At 45.6% G+C, this 18,293-nt stretch overlaps 1 long non-coding RNA gene across 2 annotated transcripts in view; it reads left to right on the top strand.

The window, feature by feature from the left end:
* The first annotated feature begins 2,613 nt into the window (after window positions 1-2,613).
* Window positions 2,614-18,293, top strand: part of LOC138855139 (uncharacterized) — a 179,675-nt gene continuing 163,995 nt past the window's right edge. For both annotated transcript variants that reach the window (XR_011394298.1, XR_011394297.1), the window contains exon 1: window positions 2,614-2,840. This is a non-coding gene — a long non-coding RNA (uncharacterized lncRNA). The remainder of the gene's footprint in view (window positions 2,841-18,293) is intronic.

Here is an 18,293-nt window from a genome sequence, read left to right as displayed (position 1 = left end):
TCTCTGACATTAAGCTCATCAGCAAAGACTTAACTGTGTTTACTCTTAATATCTGAGCTCCTTGTGTACTCGAAGCTCGCCTAATGTATCAAGAATATTAGTTTCAATCCGATTACAGTCTCCAGCGGGAGCAAGAAATGGACAGACTGGTATATCTCTCTCTACCCCCCCCCCCCTCTGTGTGGGGAGGACGAGGAGGTTTGCACTTGGTTCTCTCTCTCTCTCTCTCTCTCTCTCTCTCTCTCTCTCTCTCTCTCTCTCTCTCTCTCTCTCTCTCTCTTTCTTTCTCTCTTCCTCATATCAAGACTCACAATGATTCTTCTTTGTCATCACCAAGTCACATGTCACCTCCAGCAGCTCTGCTACACAGGTATGTACCGACTCTCCCCTGTCCATTGTGCAGCTGTAATATACACGCTCGCTACACACCCATATACATATGCAGCTGCTGTAGTAATACCATAAACGCTCTCTAACACCCTTCCCCCCACTTATGCAACTGCTTCAGTAGTAACATAAACGCTTTCTACCCCCCTCCCACCTGTGCAGCTGCTGCAGTAGTAACATCAACGCGCTCTAACACACACACACACACACACACACACACACACACACACACACACACCCCACCTTGTTCCTATGGGAGTTGAAGTCATGGCTCTAGTCGTTAGTGTTGCACACATGTTTCTGCTGGCTCCTCTGATGGGCAAGTTTCCTCCAATTTCTCCCATGTATTCTTTATCTCAGTGTCTGCACGGGATAGTGAAGTACCAGGGAGAGGTTGAGTTCCCTTCCTGGTTAGGTGTATCGTATAGGCTTGTTAACTTGACCTACCATCGTGGAAAGATATTACATATGACCCTCGTGTAGCTGGTTGGCTTGAAACTCCCCATTAACCGACTAACTATGTGCAGAACAACCTTCGTCAGCGCACTAAACAATTTTTTCCATAGTGGTTTTTTCGACCTTACATGTGGGCACGTTTCGCTCCCCCTTCCTTGTACGTGAATTGGCATTACACCCCCCACCCACCCATACCCTAAGCAGCTGTGTGTTGCTGAGGGCCGGGCCATAGTCTCTGCCTCATTTGTAAACCTTAATGGGGGGGGGGGAAGGTAGGGAAGGGGGAGGTGCCTTGATGCTGGTGAAGGGCTCTTACTCCAAGGAAATACAGCTACACTTTTCTTCCTCGGATCAAGCCTAATAACCTCTCATTACCCAAGAGATGCATAACCATAAAGAGTTTAGCCTTCCCCATGAATATAATAATTACTACTGCTATTATTACTACTACTACTAAGAATAATAATGCTGTTTCTAATACTAATATTACTGCTACTACTAGTACTACTACTATAATGTTTATATAAGAAAAATTTAAAGTGGTCATTTGCACGGGACTGAGGCAGACCAGTGGATAATATCGGTGGAGGAAGCATCGTCCCAGAATAAGCTCTTAGTGTACCAGTCGTTTACTGACTCTAATAAGAACTGCTATCACCAACAGCTTCACTGGTCAAATACTTTGTGGTTATCAGCCTCCGCCACTACCTGTGCCAAATGAACCATACGGATTTATGCTTCAGACATGCAGTACAGTGAATTTAAAACTGCACTGAACACGGCGCTGAACGGAGAAATCGTTCAAAAAAGTGAGTGGTATCTAAATATATTTGACAGTAATTTGAAATTCAGAAATACTCAGAAGTATTATACCTGTTGGTGTCTCTTTACATTTTGTAATCATTCTCGTTAAATTTTGTTTCTGTTTGCGTCGTAGTATAATCGTAACATACAAAATAATACACCATATATTGCGATTTTCGTAATCATGTTACTGGGAGAAGTTGACAGCGAACATCATCATCCGGGGTGAATGTTAGCGTGACGGTGGCTGGTGTTATCACCAACGTTATCAGTGCCTTGATGGGGAAGCAGTGAGCCCGTAGGGGGCCATACACTGCTTGAGGAATAAGAGGTAATAAATGAGAGGTAATAAATGAGAGGTAATATACGAGAGGTAATATACGAGAGGTAATATACGAGAGGTAATATACGAGAGGTAATATACGAGAGGTAATATACGAGAGGTAATATACGAGAGGTAATATACGAGAGGTAATATACGAGAGGTAATATACGAGAGGTAATATACGAGAGGTAATATACGAGAGGTAATATACGAGAGATAATATACGAGAGGTAATATACGAGAGGTAATATACGAGAGGTAATATACGAGAGGTAATATACGAGAGGTAATATACGAGAGGTAATATACGAGAGGTAATATACGAGAGGTAATATACGAGAGGTAATATACGAGAGGTAATATACGAGAGGTAATATACGAGAGGTAATATACGAGAGGTAATATACGAGAGGTAATATACGAGAGGTAATATACGAGAGGTAATATACGAGAGGTAATATACGAGAGGTAATATATGAGAGGCAATATGAGAGGTAATATACGTGAGGTAATATATGAAAGGTAATATATTGACAGGAATGGAAGATCCACTCCAGTTCTCTGCATGACAAGCAAACTATCACCCTCACGCCGCGCTCACACACACACCTTCATAACCACTTACTGTAGCCACCACTTAGTCTTGGCATCAGCTGGTGGTGTCAACACCCGGTGTACATTTTTCCTTATTTTCTTCGCATTTAAGCCTAGTTTGAACATTGGGCATACCTGGAGGAAAGACCAGTGGTAAATTGTGCTTGTGGTTAGGCTCGAAATACACAGTACTGATAATAAAACGACGTTTTGAGCATGCTATTTAAGGTGTCTTGTCATGCCTCTGCTATCAGGGAACGTTTCGCACACGAAGGTAAGTCGAAAAAAGTCACAATACCGTAACTTGAACAATACATATTTAAATAACGACGTTTCGGTCCGACTTGGACCATTTAAAAAGTGACTTTGACTTGTAAATGGTACAAGTCGGACTGAAACGTCGTCGTAAGCTCCTATATGAGGGTTATTTATGTAGTGCAAGGTAAGTCCAGTTTAGTGGACTGTTTCCTACGTTTTATAATGAAAACAGTATAGTGTCATTATATAATGAAAGCAGTATAATACTATAGTGATTTTTATAATGACAGCCATATGTGATTTTTTAATAATATAACAGCAGTATAATGGTTTATTAGTAAAGGAATTAGTATAGTGATTTTTATAATAAAATTTAGTGGTTCATAAAAGCAAAAGTTTAGCAATTTATTATAATGAAAGATTATTACGAGAAGATTGGATATCAGATTGGAGGGAGAGAGTATGGAGGTGGTGAATGTATTCAGATATTTGCGAATGGATGTGTCAACAGATGGGTCTATGAAGGATGAGGTGAATCATAGAATTGATGAGGGGAAAACGGTGAGTGGTGCACTGAGGAGTCTGTGGAGACAAAGAACTTTGTCCATGGAAGCAAAGAGGGGAATGTATGAGAGTATAGTTATGCCAGTGCTCTTGTATGGGTGTGTAACATTGGAGGTGAATGTTGTAACAAGGAGAAGGCTGGAGGTAGTGGAGATGTTATGTCTGAGGGCAATGTGTGGTGTGAATATAATACAGAGAATCCGTAGTTTGGAGATTAGGAGGAGGTGTTGGATTGCCAAAACTATTATCTAGAGGGCTGCGGAGGGGTTATTCAAATGGTTCGGACATGTAGAGAGGAAGGAACGAAATAGAATGGCTTGAAGAGTATACAAATCTGTAGTGGAGGGAGAGCGGGATACAGGGAAACCGGCAGGCCGGACTTGAGTCCTGGAGATGAGAAGTACAGTGTCTGCACTCTGAAGGAGGGGTGTTAATGTTGCAGTTTTATAGCTAGTGTAAGTGCGCCTCTGGCAAGATAGTGGTAGAGGGAATGATGAAAGTTTTTCTTTTTCGGGCCACCCTGCCTTGGTGGGAAATGGCCGTTGTGTAATAAAAAAAATAAGAAAACAGTGTAAGTATTCCTAGGGATCAGTTACTACGAGGACTTCTCGGGTTACCTACCAGCAGAGCTGAAGTCACTGTTACATATGAACGCTTATTCTAATCAACTACAAACCTTCACCATTGAGGCTGTAATGTCTGGTACCTCTTATCGAGTATTTAAACTTCCACGTTTGTGGCTAAATGTGCTAATGGCTTGATAAACGTGTGAAACACGTTTAGCAATCCCTTAAATATTTGTTTGTACTGCTTTACTGGAGAGTCGGTAATGCACCAAGATAAAAGTTGTTCTGCTACTGTGATCTGTCCCCTCAAGGAAGGTTCCTTGATGTTGGTGAGGGGCTCTTGATTTAGGGAATTGGATCTGTGCTCCAGTTCCCCGAATTAAGCCTGAATGCCTTCCACATATCCCCCCCCCCAGGCGCTGTATAATCCTCCGGGTTTAGCGCTTCCCCTTGATTATAATAATAATAATACTGTGATCTGTGCGCGATAACTCGAGAATGATTATTATAATAATTTAAACTTTCAGCATTAATGAGCTGTAAATTAAAGTTCAGATTGTTTACAGAGATGTGTAGGGTTCAGTCTGAAACTTGTATACATGCAAACAGAGCAGTGGTTTCTACGTAATAACTTGAGAATGTATCTTCAGATTTGCTTCAAACTTTCAGGAAGGCTGGGACTGGTACTGGAGTGCGCAGGTGCTCATTGGCCTTATTTAAAAAAAAAAAACAGGGGGACTTTTTCCATGCTCTAACTTGAGAATGCAACTTGAGCAACTTCAAACTTTAATTGCTGGCGTATTTTCTTCCAAAAAAAGTTCTTACCGATCTAAGCTGTCCAAGTCCTAGTTAACCAATTTGTTTTTTAAGCAAACTAGAAAAAAAATCCTACAATAACTAGAGAATGCTTCTTCTGAACGTGTTAAAACTTTCAAAGCTGCTGTATTTTAGAGGAAAACTGGATAATTTAGGGCTGTGCCGATACTAAATTTCAATTTTCATTGGAGAAATTGGAATATTAGTTTACATGTGATAATCTGCGAATGCCTCTTCTGATCGGCTTCAAACCACCGACACTGATTATTTAATGCATTTGAAAAGCTTGGTGTATTCTTATTTTTTTAGTAGCGTGATGTAGATGGGGCTGGGGTTATAGGATATGAGGAATACCTTTCTCGTATCACGCAGCAGCCGAAACACAATTTAACTTGCATTTGTGCTCCATTTGTTGTAATATACAAAGTATCCACTGTGAAAAAACTACAACTTCTAAGCGATCTCGTGATTTCTCTCAACAATGTGAGAAATAACGAAAGCGCCTGGAAATTCATTGTTGCATAGTGGATGTTATGTATATTGTGATATAATGTTTACTGGTTTCTTATTACATTTCTTGTAATGTACATTATTATGAATGCCAGGGGATGAAAAACTTATTAGCAGCCTGGTGGCACGAGCCCTGGAGTGACAGTTGTGTGTGGCCTGACTTGGTGTGTAGTGTACTGCGCACCTTGTCTCATGGTGCCTAGGTTCGAGCCGCCTCTGGCCTAATTATGACCCTTTTTATTGCGTATACTTGAATGACCCTAGTAATTTCTCTTTCATTCCCTCTCATTCTCATTCCCTCATTCTCATTAATTCCCATTCATCATTCTCATTCTCTGTCATTCTCCTTCTCTTGTTCTCATTTTCTCATTCAGTCTCATTGTCTCTCATACTCTCTCTCTCTCTCTCTCTCATTATCTCTCACACACACACAGAAGAGAAAGATTATTCCCTGTGTGTTTTGAGGGCCTCCAATATTTGCACCGAACAAGCTAACCAATCCCCTGTAAAACGAGCGCTAGATCGCTAAATATGACGCGCTAAATGAGACAGAACACAGTGGACAAGAAATGAGTAATAACGGCAAGAAGCGAATAGAGAGAGAAGAGACACTGATACAAGCATGAAATTTGGTATGATGTGAAAAGTAGAAAGAATGATTGTACACAGTACTGGATTTTTATATTGCATGGTGATACTCAAACCACTGAATCCAACACTCGGACCACTGAATCCAACACTGATCACTGAATCCAACACTCGGACCACCGAATCCAACACTCGGACCACCGAATCCAACACTCGGACCACCGAATCCAACACTCGGACCACCGAATCCAACACTCGGACCACCGAATCCAGCACTCGGACCACCGAATCCAGCACTCGGACCACCGAATCCAGCACTCGGACCACTGAATCCAGCACTCGGACCACTGAATCCAGCACTCGGACCACTGAATCCAGCACTCGGACCACTGAATCCAGCACTCGGACCACTGAATCCAGCACTCGGACCACTGAACCCAACACTCGGACCACTGAATCCAGCACTCGGACCACTGAATCCAGCACTCGGACCACTGAACCCAACACTCGGACCACTGAATCCAGCACTCGGACCACTGAATCCAACACTCGGACCACTGAATCCAGCACTCGGACCACTGAATCCAGCACTTGGACCACTGAACCCAACACTCGGACCACTGAATCCAGCACTCGGACCACTGAATCCAACACTCGGACCACTGAATCCAGCACTCGGACCACTGAATCCAGCACTTGGACCACTGAATCCAACACTTGGACCACTGAATCCAACACTCGGACCACTGAATCCAATATTACTACAACTAAATCTGGATTACACGGACTTAGAAATTTATAATGGAATTGATACAAATACATCTAATGTTTTGGAAATATTGAAAGTTAAATATTCCTGTAAAGAAAATACTTCTTAATTTTCTTAATAGTGAGAAAGAAAATTAACTGAGGATGACAAATTTTCCTCGGGAAACCAAAATTTTCATTGAGCAGGTAATTTTTTTTTTTAAATTTTGTAAAAAGAAAACTCAATATACAGAATGGAAAAACACAATACCGTGGCTGGAAAAATTCATACCTAATTCCGTATTTGCGAAGGAAACTTTAATCGATGTTTCGGTCTCTCCTGCACCATTATCGCGCCGGGAGTTGATAACTGTTCTCTCTCCGAAATGTTAATTGTCTCTAACAAATGCTACCTCTGAAGAGGAAATATCTGAAAATATTCCAAGAAATCGGATTCCAGGTTTACGAAGTAAGATCTTTTACCCGGAATTTAAGGCACTGAGGATGGACTCATTGGAAGTCAGTCGAAAGAGAAGAGTGATGATCACGTAAGACTATAAGAATCGTGGAACACTGCAGCAGGCCTACTGGCCCATACTAGGCAAGTCCTCGTCAAACTCAAACCCACTAGCAAAAATATTCGCCAAACTCATTATCAATGTTACACAAGTAATAAGTTTTGATAATTTTATTAACTCAAGTGAAATTATCATTCAAATCCATCCCCTTTCATTCGTGTATTTATCTAAACCATATTAGAAGCTACCCAAGCCTGATAAACACACGAATGTGGAACACGGACTTGGAACCACCAAGCACGAAACTATTGGGGCAGAAGAGAGAGTGGGAAGAACCTTCACATAGGGGAACAACAAATGAATGTAACACTGGATGAATCAAAATATTTGATATGTTGATTGACGTAGACAGGACACTACGAGCATGGTTCACTCTTGTAGCTACCAGCACTGGGACACCAACATGGTTCACTCTTGTAGCTACCAGCACTGGGACACCAACATGGTTCACTCTTGTAGCTACCAGCACTGGGACACCAACATGGCTCACTCTTGTAGCTACCAGCACTGGGACACCAACATGGCTCACTCTTGTAGCTACCAGCACTGGGACACCAACATGGCTCACTCTTGTAGCTACCAGCAATGGGACACCAACATGGCTCACTCTTGTAGCTACCAGCACTGGGACACCAACATGGTTCACTCTTGTAGCTACCAGCACTGGGACACCAACATGGTTCACTCTTGTAGCTACCAGCACTGGGACACCAACATGGCTCACTCTTGTAGCTACCAGCACTGGGACACCAACATGGCTCACTCTTGTAGCTACCAGCAATGGGACACCAACATGGCTCACTCTTGTAGCTACCAGCACTGGGACACCAGCATAGCTCACTCTTGTAGCTACCAGCACTGGGACACCAGCATAGCTCACTCTTGTAGCTACCAGCACTGGGACACCAGCATAGCTCACTCTTGTAGCTACCAGCACTGGGACACCAACATAGCTCGCTCGTGTAGCTACCAGCACTGGGACACGAACATAGCTCACTCATGTAGCTACCAGCACTGGGACACCAACATAGCTCACTCTTGTAGCTACCAGCACTGGGACACCAACATAGCTCGCTCGTGTAGCTACCAGCACTGGGACACGAACATAGCTCACTCATGTACCTATCAGCACTGGGACACCAACATAGCTCACTCGTGTAGCAACCAGGACTGGGACACCAACATAGCTCACTCTTGTAGATACCTGCACTGGGACACCAACATGGCTCACTCGTGTAACTACCAGCACTGGGACACCAGCATAGCTCACTCATGTAGCTACAAGCACTGGGACACCAACATAGCTCGCTCGTGTAGCTACCAGCACTGGGACACGAACATAGCTCACTCATGTAGCTACTAGCACTGGGACACCAACATGGCTCACTCATGTAGCTACTAGCACTGGGACACCAACATGGCTCACTCGTGTAGCTACTAGCACTGGTACACCAACATAGCTCACTCTTGTAGCTACCAGCACTGGGACACCAACATAGCTCACTCTTGTAGCTACCAGCACTGGGACACGAACATAGCTCACTCATGTAGCTACTAGCACTGGGACACTAATATCGCTCACTCGTGTAGCTACCAGCACTGGGACACCAACATGGCTCACTCGTGTAGCTACTAGCACTGGTACACCAACATAGCTCACTCGTGTAGCTACCAGCACTGGGACACCAACATGGCTCACTCTTGTAGCTACTAGCACTGGTACACCAACATAGCTCACTCTTGTAGCTACCAGCACTGGGACACCAACATAGCTCACTCGTGTAGCTACCAGCACTGGGACACCAACATGGCTCACTCTTGTAGCTACCAGCACTGGGACACCAACATAGCTCACTCTTGTAGCTACCAGCACTGGGACACCAACATAGCTCACTCGTGTAGCTACCAGCACTGGGACACCAACATGGCTCACTCTTGTAGCTACCAGCACTGGGACACCAACATAGCTCACTCGTGTAGCTACCAGCACTGGGACACCAACATAGCTCACTCGTGTAGCTACCAGCACTGGGACACCAACATGGCTCACTCGTGTAGCTACCAGCACTGGGACACCAACATAGCTCACTCTTGTAGCTACCAGCACTGAGACACCAACATGGCTCACTCGTGTAGCTACCAGCACTGGGACACCAACATGGCTCACTCGTGTAGCTACCAGCACTGGGACACCAACATGGCTCACTCGTGTAGCTACCAGCACTGGGACACCAACATGGCTCACTCTTGTAGCTACTAGCACTGGTACACCAACATAGCTCACTCTTGTAGCTACCAGCACTGGGACACCAACATAGCTCACTCTTGTAGCTACAAGCACTGGGACACCAACATGGCTCACTCGTGTAGCTACCAGCACTGGGACACCAACATGGCTCACTCGTGTAGCTACTAGCACTGGGACACCAACATGGCTCACTCGTGTAGCTACCAGCACTGGGACACCAACATGGCTCACTCGTGTAGCTACTAGCACTGGGACACCAACATGGCTCACTCGTGTAGCTACCAGCACTGGGACACCAACATGGCTCACTCGTGTAGCTACCAGCACTGGGACACCAACATGGCTCACTCGTGTAGCTACTAGCACTGGGACACCAACATGGCTCACTCTTGTAGCTACCAGCACTGGGACACCAACATGGCTCACTCGTGTAGCTACTAGCACTGGGACACCAACATGGCTCACTCGTGTAGCTACCAGCACTGGGACACCAACATGGCTCACTCGTGTAGCTACCAGCACTGGGACACCAACATGGCTCACTCGTGTAGCTACCAGCACTGGGACACCAACATGGCTCACTCGTGTAGCTACCAGCACTGGGACACCAACATGGCTCACTCGTGTAGCTACCAGCACTGGGACACCAACATGGCTCACTCGTGTAGCTACCAGCACTGGGACACCAACATGGCTCACTCTTGTAGCTACCAGCACTGGGACACCAACATGGCTCACTCGTGTAGCTACCAGCACTGAGACACCAACATGGCTCACTCTTGTAGCTACCAGCACTGAGACACCAACATGGCTCACTCTTGTAGCTACCAGCACTGAGACACCAACATGGCTTACTCTTGTAGCTACCAGCACTGAGACACCAACATGGCTCACTCTTGTAGCTACCAGCACTGAGACACCAACATGGCTCACTCTTGTAGCTACCAGCACTGGGACACAAACATGGCTCACTCTTGTAGCTACCAGCACTGAGACACCAACATGGCTCACTCTTGTAGCTACCAGCACTGGGACACAAACATGGCTCACTCGTGTAGCTACCAGCATAGCTCACTTGCAACAAGATAATAGGTAACTACATCAACCAGGAGAGCCAACAAGACTTCCTCACTGCTCTCTCGTAAAGACTTGCCTCTTCATATATTGTAAAAACTTTAACACAATCGCTCCTAAAATTCGCAGGAAACTAAACAATGTAAAAGAAGACCACTTGACATTATCACAAGTGTGTTACCATGAAGAATGAAGCGAGGGGGGGAGGAGGGGGGAGAGGAAGAGGGAGAAGAGGATGATTAACAGGAGGGGAGCAGGCACTGGAGGAGCAAAGGCAGGGAGAGGAGTACGAGGAGCAGGGGAAAGTGGAAGTGTGAATAGCAGGAGAATAGAGTAGAAGGATGAGACCCCCTTGTTCCTTACCCTCCTACCTCCACCCCTTCCTCACCTCTCTTCCTTTTCCATCCTTTCTTACCCCCTCCATCCCTTCCACCCTTTCCAAGGAACGAGCTCTCATTTCTCACCCCCCTCTTCCTCCTGCCCTCTGATTCTTCTAAGCTTCAGCGTGGGCTTTCATTGCGTTCTTTTCCTCATCTTAGGCATCATTGTACAGGAGCTACTGCTCTCAGCGTTCACTTCCCACTCTGTCTCAAGCACATCTTCCGCCCCAGATGCAACGGCAGTTTAAGAACATCCAAGTTTCAGTGTTGTGAACGCAAGAGACGGGGCACTGAACGCTATCTAGTGGGAAGCATCCCACTGGCAAGGGAGGGGGGTGGAAGGGCCTTTCCAAATTTTTCTCTGCTGTAGATACGGCCTCGAGGTCCTTTAAACGTTGAAACAATGAGAGCTGACATCATTATCATTTTTCGTGTGTTCTCGTGGACGGGATGTGGAGGGAGGCTGTGAGGGGCCTGGCCTTAAACACGTCACTCCCGTGTCATCAGCACAGGTGATAAAAATCACTCGCTGAGACAACCTCTTCCTTCCACGTCACACTAGACCCAAAAAATATTTGAAGCCCGTGTGAGAATAACTTGGAAATGAGATGTTGAAAATTACATTCGTCTAGGTTTTCCAGGAGGAGGAGGAGGAGGAGGAAGAGGAAGAGGAGGAGGAAGAATTGGAAGTTTGTGTGGTGGACTAAGAGGAACAGGTGATGAAGCAAATAGAAGGTATTTTGTGTATGAGGAAGTGGAGCAAGAGGAACAGTTATATCATGAGAGAGAGAGAGGAGAGAGAGAGAGAGAGAGAGAGAGATACAGAGAGGGGAGAGGAGGGAAAGAGGGAGGGAGGGGGAGAGGGAGGGAAAGGAGGAGGAGGGGAGAGGGAGGAAAGAGGGAGGGAGGGGAGAGGGAGGGAAAGAGGGAGGGAGGGGGAGAGGGAGGGAAAGAGGGGAGGGAGAGAGAGGAGAGGAGGAGAGAGGGAGAGAGAGGAGGAGGGAGAGGGAGGGAATGAGAGGAGGGAGAGGGAGGGAATGAGAGGGAGAGAGGGAGGGAGAGAGAGGGAGGGAGGGAGAGAGAGAGAGAGGGAGGAGAGGGAGGGAGGGAGGGAGAGGGAGGAGGGATAGGGAGGAGGGAGAGGGAGAGGAAGGAGGGAGAGGGAAGGAGGGAGGAGGAGGGAGGAGAGGGAAGGAGGGGAGGGGAGGGAGAGGGAAGGAGGGAGAGGGAGGGAGGAGGGGAGGGAGGAGAGAGGGAGGGAGGGAGGAGGGAGAGGGAGGAGAGGGAGGGAGGAGGGAGGAGGAGGAGAGAGGAGAGGAGGAGGGAGGAGGGAGAGGAGAGGGGAGGGATGGAGGGGAGGGATGGAGGGAGGATGGAGGGAGGATGGAGGAGAGGAGGGATGGAGGAGAGGGAGGGATGGAGGGAGAGGAGGATGGAGGAGAGGAGGGATGGAGAGAGGAGGATGGAGGGAGAGGAGGAGGGAGGAGGAGGGAGGAGAGAGAGAGAGAGATGAGTGAGGGACATAATGAATAATTGGAACTTACTGAGAAAAGGGTAGGGAGTGCGTGACTGAGAAGAAAAAATGGACTGACGGAGGGAGAAAAGGACGGGAGTAGGAGAGGGAGGGGAGGCAGGGTAGGAAGGGGGACAGGGAGGGAAGGGGCGGGGGGGTCAAGCTCATATAAGAAAGGTGTTTATTGTGTAAAATAAGTGTTGATACTCTCCTAAATTTGTTAATTAAGTATAGCGCGTGTCAACACACCAGGAGAAAATATCGTGGAAAATGTCACCCAATTTATCAAGGGTTCTAACCTGGCCCGGTCCGACCCGGCGGGGCCCACCCCACATGGTCCAACTTTTAACCCTACCTGACCCGACCTGAGTCGCCCTACTAGGTCGACCTGTCATTCTTGTTGACAAAATGACACAGATATTTATCAACTTCATTAACGACACCCATCACTGTCGTGTACACACCAGTGTGAAACTCTTGATGAAAAAACTAATGTTATCTTGATTTGTTCCTCGACAGGACTCTCATTCTCATTCTCTCTCATTCACTCATTCTCTCTTTCTCTCTTTCTCTCTTTCTCTCTCATTCTCTCTCATTCTCTCTCATTCTCTCTCATTCTCTCTCATTCTCTCTCATTCTCTCATTCTCTCGTTCTCTCTCTCATTCTCTCTCTCATTCTCTCTCTCATTCTCTCTCTCATTCACTCATTCTTTCTCTCTCATTCTCTCTTTCTCTCTCATTCTCTCTCATTCTCTCTCATTCTCTCTCATTCTCTCGTTCTCTCTCATTCTCTCTCTCATTCTCTCATTCTCTCTCTCATTCTCTCTCTCATTCTCTCATTCATCTCATTCTCTCCTCTTCTCTCTTCTCTCATTCTCTCTCTCATCTCTCCTCATTCCTCTCTCTCATTCTCTTCTCTCTCTCATCTCTCTCTCATCTCTCTCTCATCTCTCATTCTCTCATTCTCTCTCATTCTCTCTCATTCCTCATCTCTCATTCTCTCTCATCTCTCTCATTCTCTCTCTCATTCTCTCTCTCATCTCTCTCTCTCTCTCTCTCTCTCTCTCTATCATTCTCTCTCTCTCTCTCTCTCTCTCTCTCTCTCTCTCTCTCTCTCTCTCTCTCTCTCTCTCTCTCTCTCTCTCTCTCTCTCGCGGACACTGTGTTTCCTTTGACAGCGAGTTTTTTTTTTTGTATATCGTTTTGAAGTTCATTGAAAAATATTATGTTTTGTTATTGAGAGACTTCCAACACATTGTGAGATTTTATTTGCCTTAAACTATATATGGCAGAATGAGTGGGTGAATGAGGAGGTGAATGAGTGGGTGGATGAGAAGGTGAATGAGTGGGTGGATGAGAAGGTGAATGAGTGGGTGGATGACGGGAGAGGGAATGTGGGAAAGGTTAAGATTCACTCAGGAAGGTACTATAGCTCTGTTACACTACTGGGAGACGGAAGCCTGTTAAAAGTTTTGCACTCTAGCATGAACTGCTGCCTTTGTCTCATGAACACTCAAGATAACAGGAACCTACAAGATAGTAGGAACCCGCAGGCTAGCAGGAACCCGCAGGCTAGCAGGAACCCGCAGGCTAGCAGGAACCCGCAGGCTAGCAGGAACCCGCAGGCTAGCAGGAACCCGCAGGCTAGCAGGAACCCGCAGGCTAGCAGGAACCCTCAGGCTAGCAGAAACACTTTCCACTATCACTTAAAATACAACCCCACTTTACACTCCTGTGTTTCTCAGTGTTTCTTATTCCTCATAATTCTTTATTTCTCATTTAGAGGTGCGGACCGCGAAGGCCATGATGTCCAGGACCAGGAAGAGGTAACAGATATCCCCAGGTATCCCTCACAGGGTATCCCTAACAGTAAAGGAACTGTTCCTCCCTCCTCTGTACCCCAGCATCTTCATCTCCTGGAAAATGTTGCATCCTGGGGTGCTAGGCGAGAACTGGGGAGGTGGTATACCTTAGATTGGGCTGGGATAGAGATGGTATATTTTAGATGGGGCTGGGATAGAGATAGTATACCTTAGATTGGGCTGGGATAAAGATGGTATACCTTAGAATGGGCTGGGATAGAGATGGTATACCTTAGATTGGGCTGGGATAGAGGTCTACTTTAGATTGGGCTGGGATTGAGATGGTCTACTTTAGATTGGGCTGGGATAGAGATGGTCTACTTCATACTGGGCTGGGATAGTGATGGTCGACCTTAGATTGGGCTGAGATAGACACGGTGTGCTTAAGATTTGGCTGGGATAGTGATGGTATACCTTAGACTGGGCTGGGATAGAGATGGCATACCTTAGATCGGGCTGGGATAGAGATGGTCTACTTTAGATTGGGCTGGGATAGAGATCTACTTTAGATTGAGTTGGGATAGAGATGTCTACTTTAGATTGGGCTGGGATAGAGATGTCTACTTTAGATTGGGCTGAGATAGAGATGGTCTACTTTAGACTGGGCTGGGATAGAGATGGTCTACTTTAGATTGGGCTGGGATAGAGATGGTCTACTTTAGATTGGGCTGGGATAGAGGTCTACTTTAGATTGAGTTGGGATAGAGATATCTACTTTAGATTGGGCTGGGATAGAGATGGTCTACATTAGACTGGGCTGGGATAGAGATGGTCTACTTTAGACTGGGCTGGGATAGAGATGGTCTACTTTAGACTGGGCTGGGATAGAGATGGTCTACTTTAGACTGGGCTGGGATAGAGATGGTCTACTTTAGACTGGGCTGGGATAGAGATGGTCTACTTTAGACTGGGCTGGGATAGAGATGGTCTACTTTAGACTGGGCTGGGAGAGAGATGGTCTACTTTAGACTGGGCTGGGAGAGAGATGGTCTACTTTAGACTGGGCTGGGATAGAGATGGTCTACTTTAGACTGGGCTGGGATAGAGATGGTCTACTTTAGACTGGGCTGGGATAGAGATGATCTACTTTAGACTGGGCTGGGATAGAGATGGTCTACTTTAGACTGGGCTGGGATAGAGATGGTCTACTTTAGACTGGGCTGGGATAGAGATGGTCTACTTTAGACTGGGCTGGGATAGAGATGGTCTACTTTAGACTGGGCTGGGATAGAGATGGTCTACTTTAGACTGGGCTGGGATAGAGATGGTCTACTTTAGACTGGGCTGGGATAGAGATGGTCTACTTTAGACTGGGCTGGGATAGAGATGATTGACCTTATATTAGGTTTTAGGAGCTGAAGTTAGTTAACTTGCTTAGTCATTATTCTCATTGTAGAGATTATTATTATCATGAGTATTTCCATTATCATCAATTTCATTATAAAAATAATGGCGATATCAGTAGCAGAAATCAACAGCAGCGCCGACATCAACAGAGGATGTTCGTCAACAGTGTTCATTAACGGAGGAAATTCATAAACAGAACTTTCTTCATCCGAGAACTTTCTTCAACAGAGCACCCCCGCCCAACAGAGCACCCCCGCCCAACATAGCACCTCCACCCAACAGAGCACCTCCTCCCAACAGAGCACCTCCTCCCAACAGAGCACCTCCTCCCAACAGAGCACCTCCTCCCAACAGAGCACCTCCTCCCAACAGAGCACCTCCTCCCAACAGAGCACCTCCTCCCAACAGAGCACCTCCACCCAACAGAGCATCCCCGCCCAACAGAGCACCTCCATCACTGTCGTTTCCTAAGTATCTTCCTTCCACTCCATCATTCCTCTAATTCATTCCTTCCTTTATCTTGCTTTCTTACTCTCCATTTCTTTACCATGCTTTATGTTTCTCGGTTAACATTATTGTTCATTTGCTTGCCTGACGAGAGGGAGGCAGGCAGGAAGGAGTTCATGCCGTACATTTTCGTAGATTTCTCTCTCTCCCTCGTTAATCCCCTGTTTGATCGACTGTAATCTCCTGTAATGCCTTGTATTAATCGCCATCAAGCGAGGAAAGTGGAGGGACTTGTACACGCCCTTCCACACGATAGAACAAAAATTATAACACAATCTTCATACGGCTAAAGGACACAAGTGCAACTAATGTGACATTTATTGTGGCAACGTTTCGCTCTCCAGGAGCTTTATCAAGCCATTACAAACAATACATGGACACAGAGGGTATATAAAGGCTCAGAGTGAGGTGTAATACTAGTGAGGTACCATTTCGATGTTCACTAGTGGTAGTAGTAGTAGTGGTAGTAGTAGTAGTAGTAGTAGTAGTGGTAGTGACAAAAGTAATACAATATGGTAGAGCAATTAATTCGTACATGAGTAAAAGGATATAAAAGCTATTACTTGGGTAACATAAAAATAGGTTGGACAAATATAGACTGGAATGAGGCAGCTTGTTTCCGTGTTCACTCTCTGTGCTTTGTGTAGTATAACAGGAGAGACTATGTGATGGCAGGGTTTACTGTTTTCAGGAGGATTCTTGCTAAGACTTCGGAGATGGTGAAGCTGCCGTTGTTTTGTTTAATTGTATTCGAAACAGCGATCAGTGCTGATACGAGGCACTTGCGTCTGCGGAAATTAGTTTCTTTGATCACTAATTAGGCGTCTCTGAATTTCATGAGATGATTGGTGGAATTTCGGTGTTGTACACAGGCGTTGTTCAAGTTATCGTTCCTACATGCGTAAATGTGTTCATTGAGGCGCGTGTCGAGGTTTCTGGCTGTTTCACCTACGTAAATCTGGTCACAGCCTCCACAGGGTATAGTGTAAACTCCTGCATTGACTGGTTCGTGGTGCTTGGATTTTGTCCTGGTTATATCCTTTATTGAAGTGCTAGAAGCGATGGCGACTCTGGTGTTAGCTTGTGAACTTGGTATCTTGACTGGTATCCAGTCAAGATACCAAGACCAAAAGAGGCATCATCATCGGGTTTTTCCTAAGAGCATACCGAATTTGTAGTCCTGAGTTTCTTGACGAGGAGTGTACATACATTCACCAAACATTCACAGAGTTACATTTTCCTTCTTTTTTCATCAAAGACTGCAAGAAAAGAGCTCTTCAGATCATAAATTCTCCACGCATCAACACCACTCCCAGCAAAGTTATAATTCTTCCCAATAGTCAGGTTGCACTGAACATCTCAAAAGTACTTTCACAAGCTAACACCAGAGTCGCCATCGCTTCTAGCACTTCAATAAAGGATATAACCAGGACAAAATCCAAGCACCACGAACCAGTCAATGCAGGAGTTTACACTATACCCTGTGGAGGCTGTGACAAGATTTACGTAGGTGAAACAGCCAGAAACCTCGACACCCGCCTCAATGAACACATTTACGCATGTAGGAACGATAACTTGAACAACGCCTGTGTACAACACCGAAATTTCACCAATCATCTCATGAAATTCAGAGACGCCCAATTAGTGATCAAAGAAACTAATTTCCGCAGACGCAAGTGCCTCGAATCAGCACTGATCGCTGTTTCGAATACAATTAAACAAAACAACGGCAGCTTCACCATCTCCGAAGTCTTAGCAAGAATCCTCCTGAAAACAGTAAACCCTGCCATCACATAGTCTCTCCTGTTATACTACACAAAGCACAGAGAGTGAACACTGAAACAAGCTGCCTCATTCCAGTCTATATTTGTCCAACCTATTTTTATGTTACCCAAGTAATAGCTTTTATATCCTTTTACTCATGTACGAATTAATTGCTCTACCATATTGTATTACTTTTGTCACTACCACTACTACTACTACTACTACCACTAGTGAACATCGAAATGGTACCTCACTACTATTACACCTCACTCTGAGCCTTTATATACCCTCTGTGTCCATGTATTGTTTGTAATGGTTTGATAAAGCTCCTGGAGAGCGAAACGTTGCCACAATAAATGTCACATTAGTTGCACTTGTGTCCTTTTACTTTACATATTGGTGACG

This window comes from Cherax quadricarinatus, chromosome 82 (genome assembly GCF_038502225.1).
Source record: "Cherax quadricarinatus isolate ZL_2023a chromosome 82, ASM3850222v1, whole genome shotgun sequence".
Classification (NCBI taxonomy): domain Eukaryota; kingdom Metazoa; phylum Arthropoda; class Malacostraca; order Decapoda; family Parastacidae; genus Cherax; species Cherax quadricarinatus.
This window is presented reverse-complemented; position numbering and strand designations above follow the sequence as displayed.